The sequence below is a fragment of the Ochotona princeps genome, chromosome 1 (assembly GCF_030435755.1).
Source record: "Ochotona princeps isolate mOchPri1 chromosome 1, mOchPri1.hap1, whole genome shotgun sequence".
Taxonomy (NCBI): Eukaryota; Metazoa; Chordata; class Mammalia; order Lagomorpha; family Ochotonidae; genus Ochotona; species Ochotona princeps.
The window spans coordinates 24,039,458-24,052,611 of record NC_080832.1 but is presented as its reverse complement, the minus strand read 5'-3'; the positions used below and the strand labels follow the sequence as shown (position 1 = coordinate 24,052,611).

Sequence of the window (13,154 nt, the reverse complement as noted above, 5' to 3'; positions counted from 1 at the left end):
AAGGGCTTTTACACAGTGAACGAATGATTAGAACAGAAAGAGTTCTTCGAGGTTTTTCTTGGATGTGCCGATGTGCCTGAAGTACCGCAAGTATAAGCTGAGCTTAGTGAAGGGCATAAGTTAGAAATGAACAAGCATTTGCTGTTAAGTGCAAAGCAGACTCTGAACATATTCTCTTGGAATTAGGTTAGCACCCCAGTGATGGGGCAGTGTGCGTCAGAGTAGGTGTTAACTCTGCTTGCTGCCGTGAACATGGTTTAAACAGCTGCAGGAGAAAGGTCAAGAGCCTCACTCAAGCATACCTGTAGTAAACACTGTAGTTTGGAAAATAATGTGGCTGAAATAGCCACGATGCAGCACCGTACCTAATTCATCAGGTCCTGGAGCTAAGCTCAAAGAACATTCATAGATGTTCAAAGTCATCAACTATGGGGAAGCCAAAGGGTACGTGGGTCTGCTGTATCTCTCCACAACACCGGCTGTGTCACGTGGCACTTGTCCCTCCTAGAACCCATGTCTGAGGCTTCCTTCCTAGCAGCATTTGTGAAATAGCTTTGTATGTAACTCGGCAACAAACTTGCTGTGGCAAACTGACCTTGGGCTGCTGGAAGCCATTCTGGCAGTCACTCAAAGGACATCAAACAGTAAACGAAGCTTCATTATATGGGATTTGTATAGCTTTATGTAAATTCTCAGAAATGAAGATTACCCCATCTGCCCACACTTGAAATGTGTGAGGGATAATGTAAAGACACAATACCTATTGAAGTCTTCGGAAAGAAAAGCAATGAAATGTATAGTCATATTTTTGAATGTTTTTCTGGGATTACTTTGGGTTTTCATTTGTCTTTTCACAATCATAGTCTCATTACTGAGGAAAATTTTGGACCTGGTTTTGAAATAGAGATGATAATTGTCGGTGATAATAGTAAGAGGGCCACCGTGGGAAGTCAAGCTTATTGTCCACAAAATCAAAATAATAAAACTCAAACAGTATTTTCTTTTCGTGAATTGTTAAAACTCGTAACTTCAAGAAAAGAGCAATTTTTATTTTTCTTCTTTTAGAGTTTGCCAACTCAGACAGACTGAGCCGGGTCATTACCATTCTCATCAGTTTAGATTTATATGATGCATGCATTGAAATGAACATCTGGACAGTTAGAGAATGAATTTCATTTGAAGGCCCTTGAAGCATATTTTTTTTTTATTTCAATGATTCTTTTGGAAAACAGCATAAGTAGAAAAATAACATTCATCAAAAGAGAAATATTTTAAAGCAACAATTATTACAAATGGGATTATTGAGCATTTATATTGTCCACAATAATAGTATAAGTAGGGCCATAAAATATCATGCAGAAATAAAATCTATTTACTCTTTAAGCTTTATCTTCAATCCAGAGAGTCAATGAACTTGAACTCCAGTATGACTTCCACAGCAACAAGCTGTAACCACAGTTTCTAACAATCTCCCAGGAGAAAGAGGAGATGTTCAGCCTGGGTAAGTATTTCATAGAGACATTTGAGCCAGGTGCTTTATGTAGTAGGCTTGGTGATTCAGTATGTGGCATTTAACAATGTGAGACAGAATTAAATCAATGTCTCAGTATTATGGTTGTGGAGCTAATGGAAGGGCCACCTCTCAGATGAGTCATTCAAAGCAAATCCTGCTCTGGGCCACTTGCTGAAGATTGCATATTTTCACAAGCATCTATGAGGATAACCTTCATATTCTGCCCTTTCTATGTTCAGATGATCAGGCTGCTCATCTCTGTTTCCCTAAAATAGTTTTGAGCTACAAAACTGCTGCTTGTATTCATTTATTATTGTTCTTTTTCTTCATGTGTGCAGTGTCCTACTTCTTGGATAGCAAAAATGCAATGGTTGTATTTTTAACTCAATGTATTCTTTTAGGGGCAAGCTACATTTGTTATTTATAACCTGTCTTTCATCCAAATATATTCGAGGCAGTTTATAGAAGACACAGATATGCTAAAACTGTTCAAGCAAGGGCAAATGAATGTGATTATGGGCTATGCTAGGTCAAGGGAGAATTTATAGGCTAAAGATAGCTTCTGAAACTGAGCATCAAATTTAGCTTTGAGCTTCCTGAACATTATTTCAACATGTATCACTTTGTCTTTTTTTTTTTTTAATAAATGTCATTGTCCTCATTAACATCTTATGTTCTAGAATACAAGCCCAAGGAGAGGCTGATGCTGATGCTGCTGGCACACCACATACAGGCTGAGTGTGGTTTATCAACCACAAGGTAAGTTTTATTGATGATTAATCAGAATGTAACTTGAGAGCAGCTAAGTAGTGTGAGATTTTAGTGGAAGGGGAGAAACAATGATTTTTCTCTGTACTAAGTGAGATCACTAACCAATTAGGTAAAACAAGTCAGACACCTGGTAAGTCCTTTCCCACTCACACATGTAGCCGATGTTAGTAAACTCCTCTTTGGGAATATGAGTATGAGAAAATATAGCTTTTAGGAAATAGTGGACTGGTATTTGACGGTTGTAAATGACAGATAGGAAGCTAGATTTGAAGAGAAATCCTTTGTTTTAACTGCTGGATGCAGCCTCATAGCCCCATTAGCATAATACATCACTGTATCATCTTGTATTAAAATTAAGAGGGGGGAAAGGAAAGAAAGGAGAAGAAAGAAGGAATAAAAAATGTGGAAAGAAGGGAGAGAGAAATAGAGGAGGAGGGGATCAGAGGGAAAGAACAAGGAAGGAAAAGCACTTCTAGGAAGTTTCATGAGTCTTTCACATGAAAATGCAAAAATCATGTATTTTATTTTCTATACTTAATTATCACAACTGAGTTAGGAATATGGAATTTTTCAGAAGTAAGGGTCATGTATCTCCCTTGAGTAAATAATTCTTGAAACTAGACAAAGGAGTCAGACAGAGATAAGTGACTAAGTTTATCACTGTGATGGCTGAACTAAAGAGCATGAAAATGTAGCCATTCTGGATTTTAAATCACTTTGCCTACATCAAAATGGGCTGAAACAATGGAAAGACCAATTATTTGGAGAAAATACAATTAGCAGATTTTCAGTTTTCTAACACTGTCAAAGTTGGGACAAGGAGGTACGTTAGTCTCCAGATAAGTTCTAGAAGCTTGGTCTGGCCCCTTGGTAACCATACCTACTTTGTGGGAACAGGAGATCTAGAAGAGGATGAGTCCCAAATCAGGGAAAGGCTATGCTGCACCTCACCATGTCTGCTCTGACAAAGCAATCTCAAACTCTGTTGCAGGAGGAATAAGGGCGAGAACACTGACCAACTTATGCCCAAGTCCATGGTCACTCAGCAGGACTGTGTGTGAAGTTGAATACACACCATGCACACATTTGTCTGGGCTCTGAATGTGTGGTTACTCTTGACAAATAGGATAACTAGAAAATAAAGTTTGATTTTTAGTCCTTGAATTGTTATGCAGCAGAGGTTCAGTGGTATTGACTGAATAGATTACTTAAGAATTCATTGGATATTATCCAAGGATGAATTTGTCTGCATTTAATTCAATTCCACTTTATAAGGAAAATGATACTTTCCTCACCTTGCATCTGAGTACCGTGTATTTCAAGATTGCTCAGGGTAAGACTATGCCTTCTAGAACTCCTCAGGGAATGACTGAGCTGATAAGTGAGGTTGGCTGGCTACAGGTAGTTCCTCTGCAATCGGCATCTGGCAATCTACAGTGGGGAGCTGTGGGGAAAGAAGCCCAAAAGGAGATGGTAGATGGGCAAACCATACAAGGACTTCTCTGTGTTGGAAGGCGCCATTTCCCATCCCAGCACCGTTCAGATCTCCACCGAGGTCTACAGCGTCCACTTACATTTTGGTGTGAGTAAATTTCAATAGAAATTAGTGGAAGAGTTGGCTTCCACTTTCTGGAATTGAGGAACTAAAATAACCTTCTAGCCTAAAAGCAGCTGTGGTTGAAATCAGATTGTGTAGGCTCCTGACTGCATCTGTCAATATCCCTATCGATATGTAAACAGAAAAATCAGTAGATTGTTCTAACAGAAAAATCTACCTTACGCTAAGACTGTCTAAATCTTCAGGGGCCTGGTTAGTATGGCATTACATCAGAAATTCAGTAATAAACAATGAAGTTATCAGAATTTCCATTCTAAAATATGACATTTTAAACCTTGAAGCATGAATAGAAATGCAATAATATTTGGAGTTTTTATCAACTTTCTCCGGTTATAATGGATATTGCAACTGTTTTGTGTAAATTACATTTCCAATTCTAAAAGTTGCATAAGTTTTTAAATTTCTGGAAGGAAACGTGTTATAATTTGACTTGCAAATATTTTTTAGCAAACAAAACGAGCCTTAGAAGTTGACAAAAATGGGTATAGAATGTATACAAATGTAAGGTGTTATTTAACGAACTAGGAGACATAACTCCTCTGTAAAGCTTAGAGATTTGTGCATGTAAGAAAATAACAATATAGCTATTATGTTTGTAAACTTTGCAGCTGTAACTGCAAATGTGTCTCATCCATTTGAGTTGCTGCCAGCTAAGAACACTTTTATTTTATCTGTCTTTCCAATTACAAGCAACTTCTTTCTGGAACTCAAACTCTATTCAGTTTCAAACTCCTAAAATATTCTCCCTTTTAAAATGTTAAGAAAAATGCAGCCTGACACAGTAGCCTAGTGGCTAAAGTCCTTGTCTGCATACTTTGGGATCCCATATGGGTGCCAGTTCTCATCCTGATGGCCCTACTTCTGATCCAGCTCCCTGCTTGTGGCCTGGGAAAGCAGTTGAGGACGGCCCAAAGCCTTGGAACCCTGCACCCAAGTGGAAGACCTGGAAGAGGCTCCGGGTTCCCAAGAGGCTCAGTTCTGGCCATTGCAGCTGCTTGGGGAGTGACTCATTGGATGGAAGATCTTCCTCTTTGTCTCTCCTTAAGTAGTATCTGACATTCTAATTTAAAAAAATAATAAAAATAAATCTTTTTAAAAAATGTTGAAAACTAGTAAAACGGGTCCAAATGACTTTTCCTAAATGGGTCGCTCAGATACAGTATTTTGTGATTCTTGGATGGTTCTAACTGTCCCTTTTATCATCTTTGTAGATTTTCAAACTTGGCTGGAGACACAATTCATACAACTCCTTTTTTTCTCTTTAGAAAGCTGAAGACATTTAGTTTTGAGCTCTCCACCTTCATTTTTGCTTTCTAGAAGGTTCAAGTGATTTTATCATCTGCTATATGGTTTGGGTTTTCTGGAGGAAGCCTGAAGAAGTTTTCACCTCTAACACCAAACAGGAAAGCAAGATGAGTTTTGGCTTTGAATGTTCTGCATTAATTTTGCTTGGAATAGAGTTCACTTTAGAACATCTCTAGCTATTTTTCCCTCATGATCTCATGGAAACTTTCTTGTTTTGTATTCTTTAGTACATTTTTAGTTTTATGATTTGACTTTGTGTTTCAGAGAAGTTTGTAATGATATGTAGGCTTTTATTTGTCCTGAACATCTTGTTTCTTCTGTCCTCCCTCTCTCCTTCCTCCCCCCGCTTCCTCTCTTCTTTGCTTTCTTCCTCCCTCACCTTCTCTCTTACCTTTCATGTTTTTCTTCATTCTGTGTATTTGTTGGGATCATGAAAAACTTGATTCATAGTGGTTATTTTATTTTTAGCTTTTCCTATAGTATTCTTTCTATTCTAACTTATTGCTGTGTTTCTTAATATTTCTTCCTTGAACGCCAGTTTTACTTCATGCTGGAGTGCCTTTGCCTTCAGATTCTTCTTATTTTAAATTTAAATCTTTTTATTGTTAAAGCCTACATTAATACATAGCATTACATCTAAGGCTATTTCCCTTCTTTGTCTTACTTACTTTCATGTTCAGATGTTTTTCTGGAATGAGAGTATTACATATTCAACTGAAACCATACTTTGTGTTTTGAATTTCAGTCTTTATCTGGGCTTGTGCTATTCCTTCACAATGCTGGGCACTGTCAGAACTTTCTTTCAGCCTGGTGATCACAGGGAAAAGCATTGGCACTGCCCAGTGTATAATGCTACTGAATGGTGTTGTTCCATAGGATATGCTATTTAACCTTATGACATTTTCACCTTGTGAAGAGTTAATTTGCTTATAACTCCACTGTAAGTTGAGACACACCTCTGCTTAATGTAAATTGTTTGGTACAGGTACTGTGATTTGCTGCTTTTGCTGATAAAATGCACGGCAACTTTAATTCAGTCCTTTCCCACCATGGTGGAGAAGTTTTTGTTGCCTTTTCTTGGGGCTGCCACCAGAAAGTGGGAAATGAAATGAAGCTAAATAGTGGTTGTTGTAAACATCTTAAATCATGATTTTCTTTACCCAGTATAGTTTTTTTTCTTTCCATTTTCTCCTCTTATTCTCCCTCCCAGGAATTATATTCAATATTTTCAGTTAGAAGAAGAAAAAAATTGAGAGCAGGATTTCATTTTGCTTCCTCAGAGTTTGGCAGTCTTGTGAAAACTGTCACCATATTATTGACTTAGCATTATTGCTTCTAAAATAATGTGAAGGCTTAGAAGTTGGGCAGGTTGGACACCGTACTTCAGCATATTTTTTTTTTTTAGATTTATTTTATTACAAAGTCAGATGTACTGAGAGGAGGAGAGATAGAGAAGAAGTGGAGCTGCCGGGATTAGAACCAGCAGCCATATGGGATCAAGGCGAGGACCTTAACCACTAGGCCACGCTGCTGAGCCCCTACTTTAGCATATTTTGTGTGCTTTTTCTGCTCTCCACTTGCCAATGCTTTTATGTTATGTTGTGTACATTGTCATTGCTTTTCTTTTTTCTTTTTTAGTTGTTGCTGATAGGAATTACTTTATTTGGATAATTTACTTAAAGCATGTTTGTGAAGGTAGAACGGAAAAGGGAAATGATGTTATACGGCGTCACTCTTGCATATACCATCTTTTCCCCTAAAATTTTGCCAGTCAACATGTACTTTTTCCCCCAGTTTATCTAAGAATAAACTTTGAACTTCCGACAGAAAGTGCTACTGAGAAAAGTCTTGCACTTTATTACCTGTTGAATGAATTGATTTTTCTTCTTCAATTCTTTTGTGTTCTAATTTTGAACCTAAGCTATATTCTTGGATTCAGAAGTGATTATGTAAGTGTGTGTCCAGTCAGTCCATATGGCTTATTGTTTGCCAAATTTGATCATAGGGCCTCTTATTCACATTTTAAAGTCCTACAGTTTTTCATTTACTGCTTTCATATGCTGATTTCATATTGTGCTTCATACTCATTATGTTATGAAGATTTTTCCATTATTTAGTGAAAGAATAGAAATTGAAATGCTGTATAGAGACAAGAGATTAGATTTTATTTAATTAAATGAAAATAATACGGTAGCTTTGGCAGAAGGGAGGTGTTTAGGAAAGCCATATTAATAGTAGAAAAGCTAAAGGAAGATTCAGAAAGAAAAAGTAAGTAAAGATAAGACTATTTTTTAATGACATTATAAATGAAGGAAATCCGTGGAAGCAGCTTTTTTTTTTTAATTGTATGGCTCATAAAAAATGTTGGTTGCAGTGATCTTAGTTTCTGCTTTTGTGACCCTGGTTTAATTTGTACTCTTTCAATGTCATCATTGGCTTTCTATATTAAGCATAAGCATTTCAGGTGGCTGTCGTTGGGTTCTGAGCTTTCCATGGAATGTTCAGATGGCTCAGCAAGAGCCTTGCTCACCAGGTGATGAGAGAATGCGCAGAAAGAATCTCCATAGGTAGCAAAGCATACGTTGAGTTTTGGTATTAATAATCATGGAATTGGGCCCGGCGGCGTGGCCTAGCAGCTAAAGTCCTCTCCTTGAACGTCCCGGGATCCCATATGGGCACCGGTTCTAGTCCCGGCAGCTCCACTTCCCATCCAGCTCCCTGCTTGTGGCCTGGGAGAGCAGTTGAGGACGGCCCAATGCATTGGGACCCTGCACCCGCGTGGGAGATCTGGAAGAGGTTCCAGGTTCCCGGCTTCGGATCAGCGCGCATCGGCCCGTTGCGGCTCACTTGGGGAGTGAATCATGGGACGGGAGATCTTCCTCTCTGTCTCTCCTCCTCTGTGTATATCTGGCTGTAATAAAATGAATAAATCTTTTTAAAAAAGTAATCATGGAATTCTTGTACATTATGCTACTTGTGCTTTTGTCCTCAATTTCCTGATGTTGAACATGACTGAACACGAGTTTTTGCTGTGACATAACTAGTTATATTTTCCACTGAGCCTTGTAACTCTTGTTTCTGAGGGGAAAAAAATAACTAAGAAATATGCAAAGTCTCCTTGAGTGAGTAATCTGAATTGTAGGAAGGATTCACTGCCTTCTTTCTCAGCAGTGATTTTCCATCTGAGTGACTCCTGGGTAGTTAGTGCATGAAGTGTATTGGTGCTGGCTGGGTGCAAATTGTGTTCTCTGGAGCTGCCTGCTCTGTGCCATCACCTGCCTCCAACAGAGCAGGGGCCCTCCAGTAGAGAAGTCTCTTTAACCAAATACCAAACAAATTAACCTTTTAGTGTGTTCCTAGGAGCCTCTCAAGACAAGGACCATTCCAGTGACATCACTGATGGCAAAGGTTAGCCTAAAAGTAAAATGAAATCATCCTGCCAGGCAAGGGCCCTGTGGGACAATCAAGCCTTGTAATTAGATTGAAGGCTCCTAGGAAACGAAGCCCTGTTGCAGGAAGAGCATTTGCAGAAGCTAATTGGGGTAAGCTTTTGCATCAGCGCCAGTGCACCGCATCACTTACAGCCTTGAAAATAGCTGTAATGATGTATGATGATTGAGTCATTCCCTAATTTTAGCAACCTGGGCTAAGCATGAATTAAATGACGAACATGCACTTGAGTTTGTCTTATCTGTGACCACAGACTGCTGGAAGATTCCGCTCTTCAGACTAGTGAAAATGAAGGGAGTTTTTGGAGAGTTGCAGGAATTAGGGCAGCTCCATGCAGATGGATGCTGAGCGTGCCCTGTAAACAGCTCTATGCATGGATCTCCATTCTGTCTGCTGCTGCTTTGGCCTTGTCAGCTAGTGGAGGTCTCCTGTCTTCTTTGTCCTCCCACTTTTGTGTTTTGAACGTGTTGACTGTGAAACTAAGTCTATTAATTGTTCGACATGACTTTTTGTAGTAAATTAGCTGTGGAGAGAGAGAGAGAGATTGAAATCTAGGTATTAGGCCATTAAGCTGAAATCACCAACCTCTAACTGTATGGCATCAAACCAGAAACAAACTGAGTCTGGGGGAATGAAATGGTGAGTGGAGAGCCAAACTAATCTCGTCTTACACTTGTCTAACCTTATCCTCAGCTCGTACTTCACCTCTGCCATCCATAGTTATCCCTTGGCACTTTCAGAAATACTCCATCTCAGTATTGGTTGTTCAAGACTACATTACACCAAGGCAAGTCATCACCTGGCAGCCGCCACTTACTACCTACAAGGCAGAGGCCCAGCATTTACGCTTTCTGAGCCTTTAGTTCTTCTATAAAATGAACACGGCAGAGCCATCCCTGGAACATAAATAATACTCAGAACTGCTAGCTGTTAGTTTTGGCAAAATAGGTAAAGGAGATGGTGTGACAGACGTATTATTTACTTTGATAGTCAGACTTTAACAACACTGACAAAAGCAGATCAGCTTTTTTACACTTGCTGTTCTTATGCCAAGTATTAGTGCATTGCATAGTGATGTTATATAAACTTCATTTCAGTATTCTCCAGGAAACTGAGGCATTTAGGTACCGTCACGAAGATAGCAATACAGTAAATAATGATTCATCAAAGAATCACAGCTAGAAGTCTCATAACAGGCTCACCTCATGGCAATATGTGCAATGCTATTGAATCATTTGTTTTCTGCAGATCTCTACAGTTATTCTAAACCAAAACCCACCCCTTTATCTCACATTAAATCTGTTTATTTCCCATATCTGGAGTCCTTTATACATTCTGTGCTAGCTAATCTCTGGTTCTATTTCAAATCAGAATCTGGACATTATTTACCATCTGCCTCTATGGAATGCACTTGCCAAGTTCCTTAATTTGGTATAACTGGCAGGTTTTCAGTGTACATAATTTATAGAAAAAAAAAGCTACCCTGAAAAAAGATTAATTAAACTGTTTCTTCTGGGTGTCTAAAAGTGTAGTGGTTTCCAAGAGGATGACTTTAAGGCCATAAGGTCTTCTGTGTGTATATGCTGTCACAGCTGAGCACATTAAAAATGTATGTTGGGTTGGTCCCTGGTGCCTCTGAGCTGGTCAGAAAGATGTCATTGGCACCTGGGTAACATCACAAATACTCACTGAATTAAGCAGCTCACATTTGCATTTGAGTCTTTTGTTCCAAGCTTTCCAAACACTAGAAACTACCAGACTGCAGGGTAATTTATGGATACCTCTGTGTTGACAGTTCTATCAATGATATGATAGGAAGCACTGGAAAAAAAAATATACCCAGATGTGCAGAATTCTAAATCGAGTGAGAGACCACAAACTGACTCAGACAAGTAGCGCATGTGGCTAGCAAATAGATGTTAAAGTTCTTTTCCTCTTTCCTTTTTTCAGTCTTCTGCTAAGCTCATGATTCGGAACGGGAGATTCCTTAGTCTTCTGGAGCCATGCTGGTGCTTCCCCAGCCCTGGATTATGCAACCTGGTAGCGTGTTTCTTAATATATGCCTACAAAATACTTGGAGATTATTATCAACTCCAGTGATAGGAATTCCTGTATTTTCAACATGTTGTGACAGCTTACCAATCTCTGTGTAGGTTACATAGAGCGGCTCAGGAATGAGCAGAAAGATATTCAGCCGTTTCACTTTTTTCCTGGAATGCCCGTTTTCCTCCTCTTGTCTAATCCCCCTCTTACCTTTCAGCTCTCAGCCCAAATGCGGCCAGGCTTGTCCCAGCTCCATATTGACCTGAGATGATGAAGGTGGCTTCTCAGGTGCTTCGGAAAAAATTGTATCTGAAGCTTAGGAAATAAGTCAAACATATGAGCAGTTTCCATACATTTTCCCCAAGGATGACTAAGGGTCTACTTAGACCACCTCACTGCTTGCTATTAATTAAAAATACCAGACCACGAAGTTACACATTAACTTGTAGCTTTTTGTATGGTAGAGCTGCAAATCACTGCTGCCAAGTGGAACAGATTATTCTGAAGGTTGCCCCTTTGGATATGAGCCAATTTTGTATCTACCCATCAATCTTAACCTAAGACTGTGTAGCTATGTTCTTTCATCTGGTCATAACATCTTACTTATTAGTTGACGAATTAAATAAAACATGTTCGCAGTATGTGTGTGGGAGTCACAGTTTTGAACTCCAGTAGACTGTCGCTTATACATGTCTGAACTATCTCGAGTCTTGCAATATGTATAAGCCTTGTGAGGGTAGGAAGCTTGCCTGGTATGACTTTGAACCTTCAGGCCTCGGTGACATGCTTGATGCCTGAGTCACTCAAAATGTCTGCTGTAGGAATAGATGTTTCCTTATTTTAATTCTCACTCAACCTCTTCATTATTGTTGCAGATCAGTTCAAGGACTATTACTCAAAGAGCAGCTTCTATTTTGGGTGAATATAAACATGGATTCAAAAATGCTGTGGAAGCCTCTAGCGTGACTTGATGAACTTTGTGTTGTGGCCTTCATTTTAATCCCTATCTATTACTGTTCTTTTTCTTTGTAGTGTCTTTGGATTAAGAATAAACAACTTTTTTCAGCACCCATCTAAGCCAGGACATTTTGCAAGGGAACATCGGGGTTTTTTTTTTATATGTAGCGCCTTGTTGACTGAGAGCATGAAGGAAGTATTTTTTTTTCCCAAAGAACACGTTGACCCTTTGTGAGAAAAACAAATTCTAAATAAAGTCGTTGTATGCCTGAACTGCTTTCATCAGCCTCCAGTTTATGACGTTAACCTTTAAAAGTATTTGCCTAAAAATAATATGTGATTTGTAAATATTTGCTTTGAATGATAGATTGGGCAGATCAATCAGACCTGTGGGATTCGTTAAGAGTCAATATATGCATGTATGTAAACAAGCTTTTCTGTATGTTCTTGACAGCCTATGGCAATGTCTCCGTGCTGCCTTCGTGGCCTTCCCTTCCTTTCCACATTCTGCCTTAGCAATACATTTCCTGGCAGAATACCACTTTAAATGTCTTTCTTTTCATATTGTCTATATTTGGAAATGTACTCAAGGAGACTTCTAAGGAGGAATCATGAGTAGGATGAGCATTTTCAGAAACTCCTTTGTAAACCAATGTAATGGGAATTAAATGTCCTTGTAGAAGGAATCTAACAACACTTATGATAATTTTTCATATTTAAGAGCATAAAAATAACCAGATTAGTTAGGCATAAACTCTATCCACTCTCCACAGAATGAAAATTTGTGGGAGGCTGGAGATAATGACCTTTAAAAATATTGTTAGATCTGTGCTTTGCATCAGCAATTGGCACATTTTTCTGTTCGGGGCCATAGTAAATGTTGTTGACTTATGGGTCATAAATGTCAGTATTACAACTATTCAACTCTGCCATTTGCATCTGAGAACAACCAGAGATAATATCTAAACAAATGAATGTGACTTGACCCTTAGCCTATAGTTTGCCTCTGTCTTGGGTGGTGTTTCCTTCAGGTATTTCACAAACATTATTTATATACTTGTATTATTTGGTGTTAGAAATAATTCACTTACATTTCCCCAACTTTAGGAAGGTAAAAGACATGTGAATGCATGCACCTGTCTACTTAAGAAACTGCATGTTCCTTTAGGAAAATAGACACTAGCATACCTCGAGGGCAGGTGTTTGGCGTAGTGGTTCAGAAGCTGTTTGAGATGCTTACATCCACACTGGAGTACTTGGCTCAAGGTGCAGTTTTGCTTCTGATTCTGGCTTCCTAGTAATGTGCATCCGCCCTGGGAGGCAACAATTGATGACTTGAGGAGTTAGGTCCCTGCCATTTACACAGGACCTCTGGGCTAAGTTCAGAGTTCCTGGCTTCAGCCTGACTCAGGGCATGTGGGCATTTGGGCACTGAACTAATAGATGGCAGATTTCTGCTCACTTGCCTGCTTGCCTCTGTCTCCGTATCTCTGACTT

At 39.1% G+C, this 13,154-nt stretch overlaps 1 long non-coding RNA gene across 1 annotated transcript; it reads left to right on the top strand.

Moving 5' to 3' along the window:
* Positions 1-594: 594 nt before the first annotated feature.
* Positions 595-11,799, top strand: LOC131481594 (uncharacterized). The gene is made up of 4 exons (XR_009246431.1): positions 595-794; positions 1,385-1,501; positions 2,194-2,272; positions 11,576-11,799. It is a non-coding gene; the product is annotated as an uncharacterized LOC131481594 (long non-coding RNA).
* Positions 11,800-13,154: the final 1,355 nt, after the last annotated feature.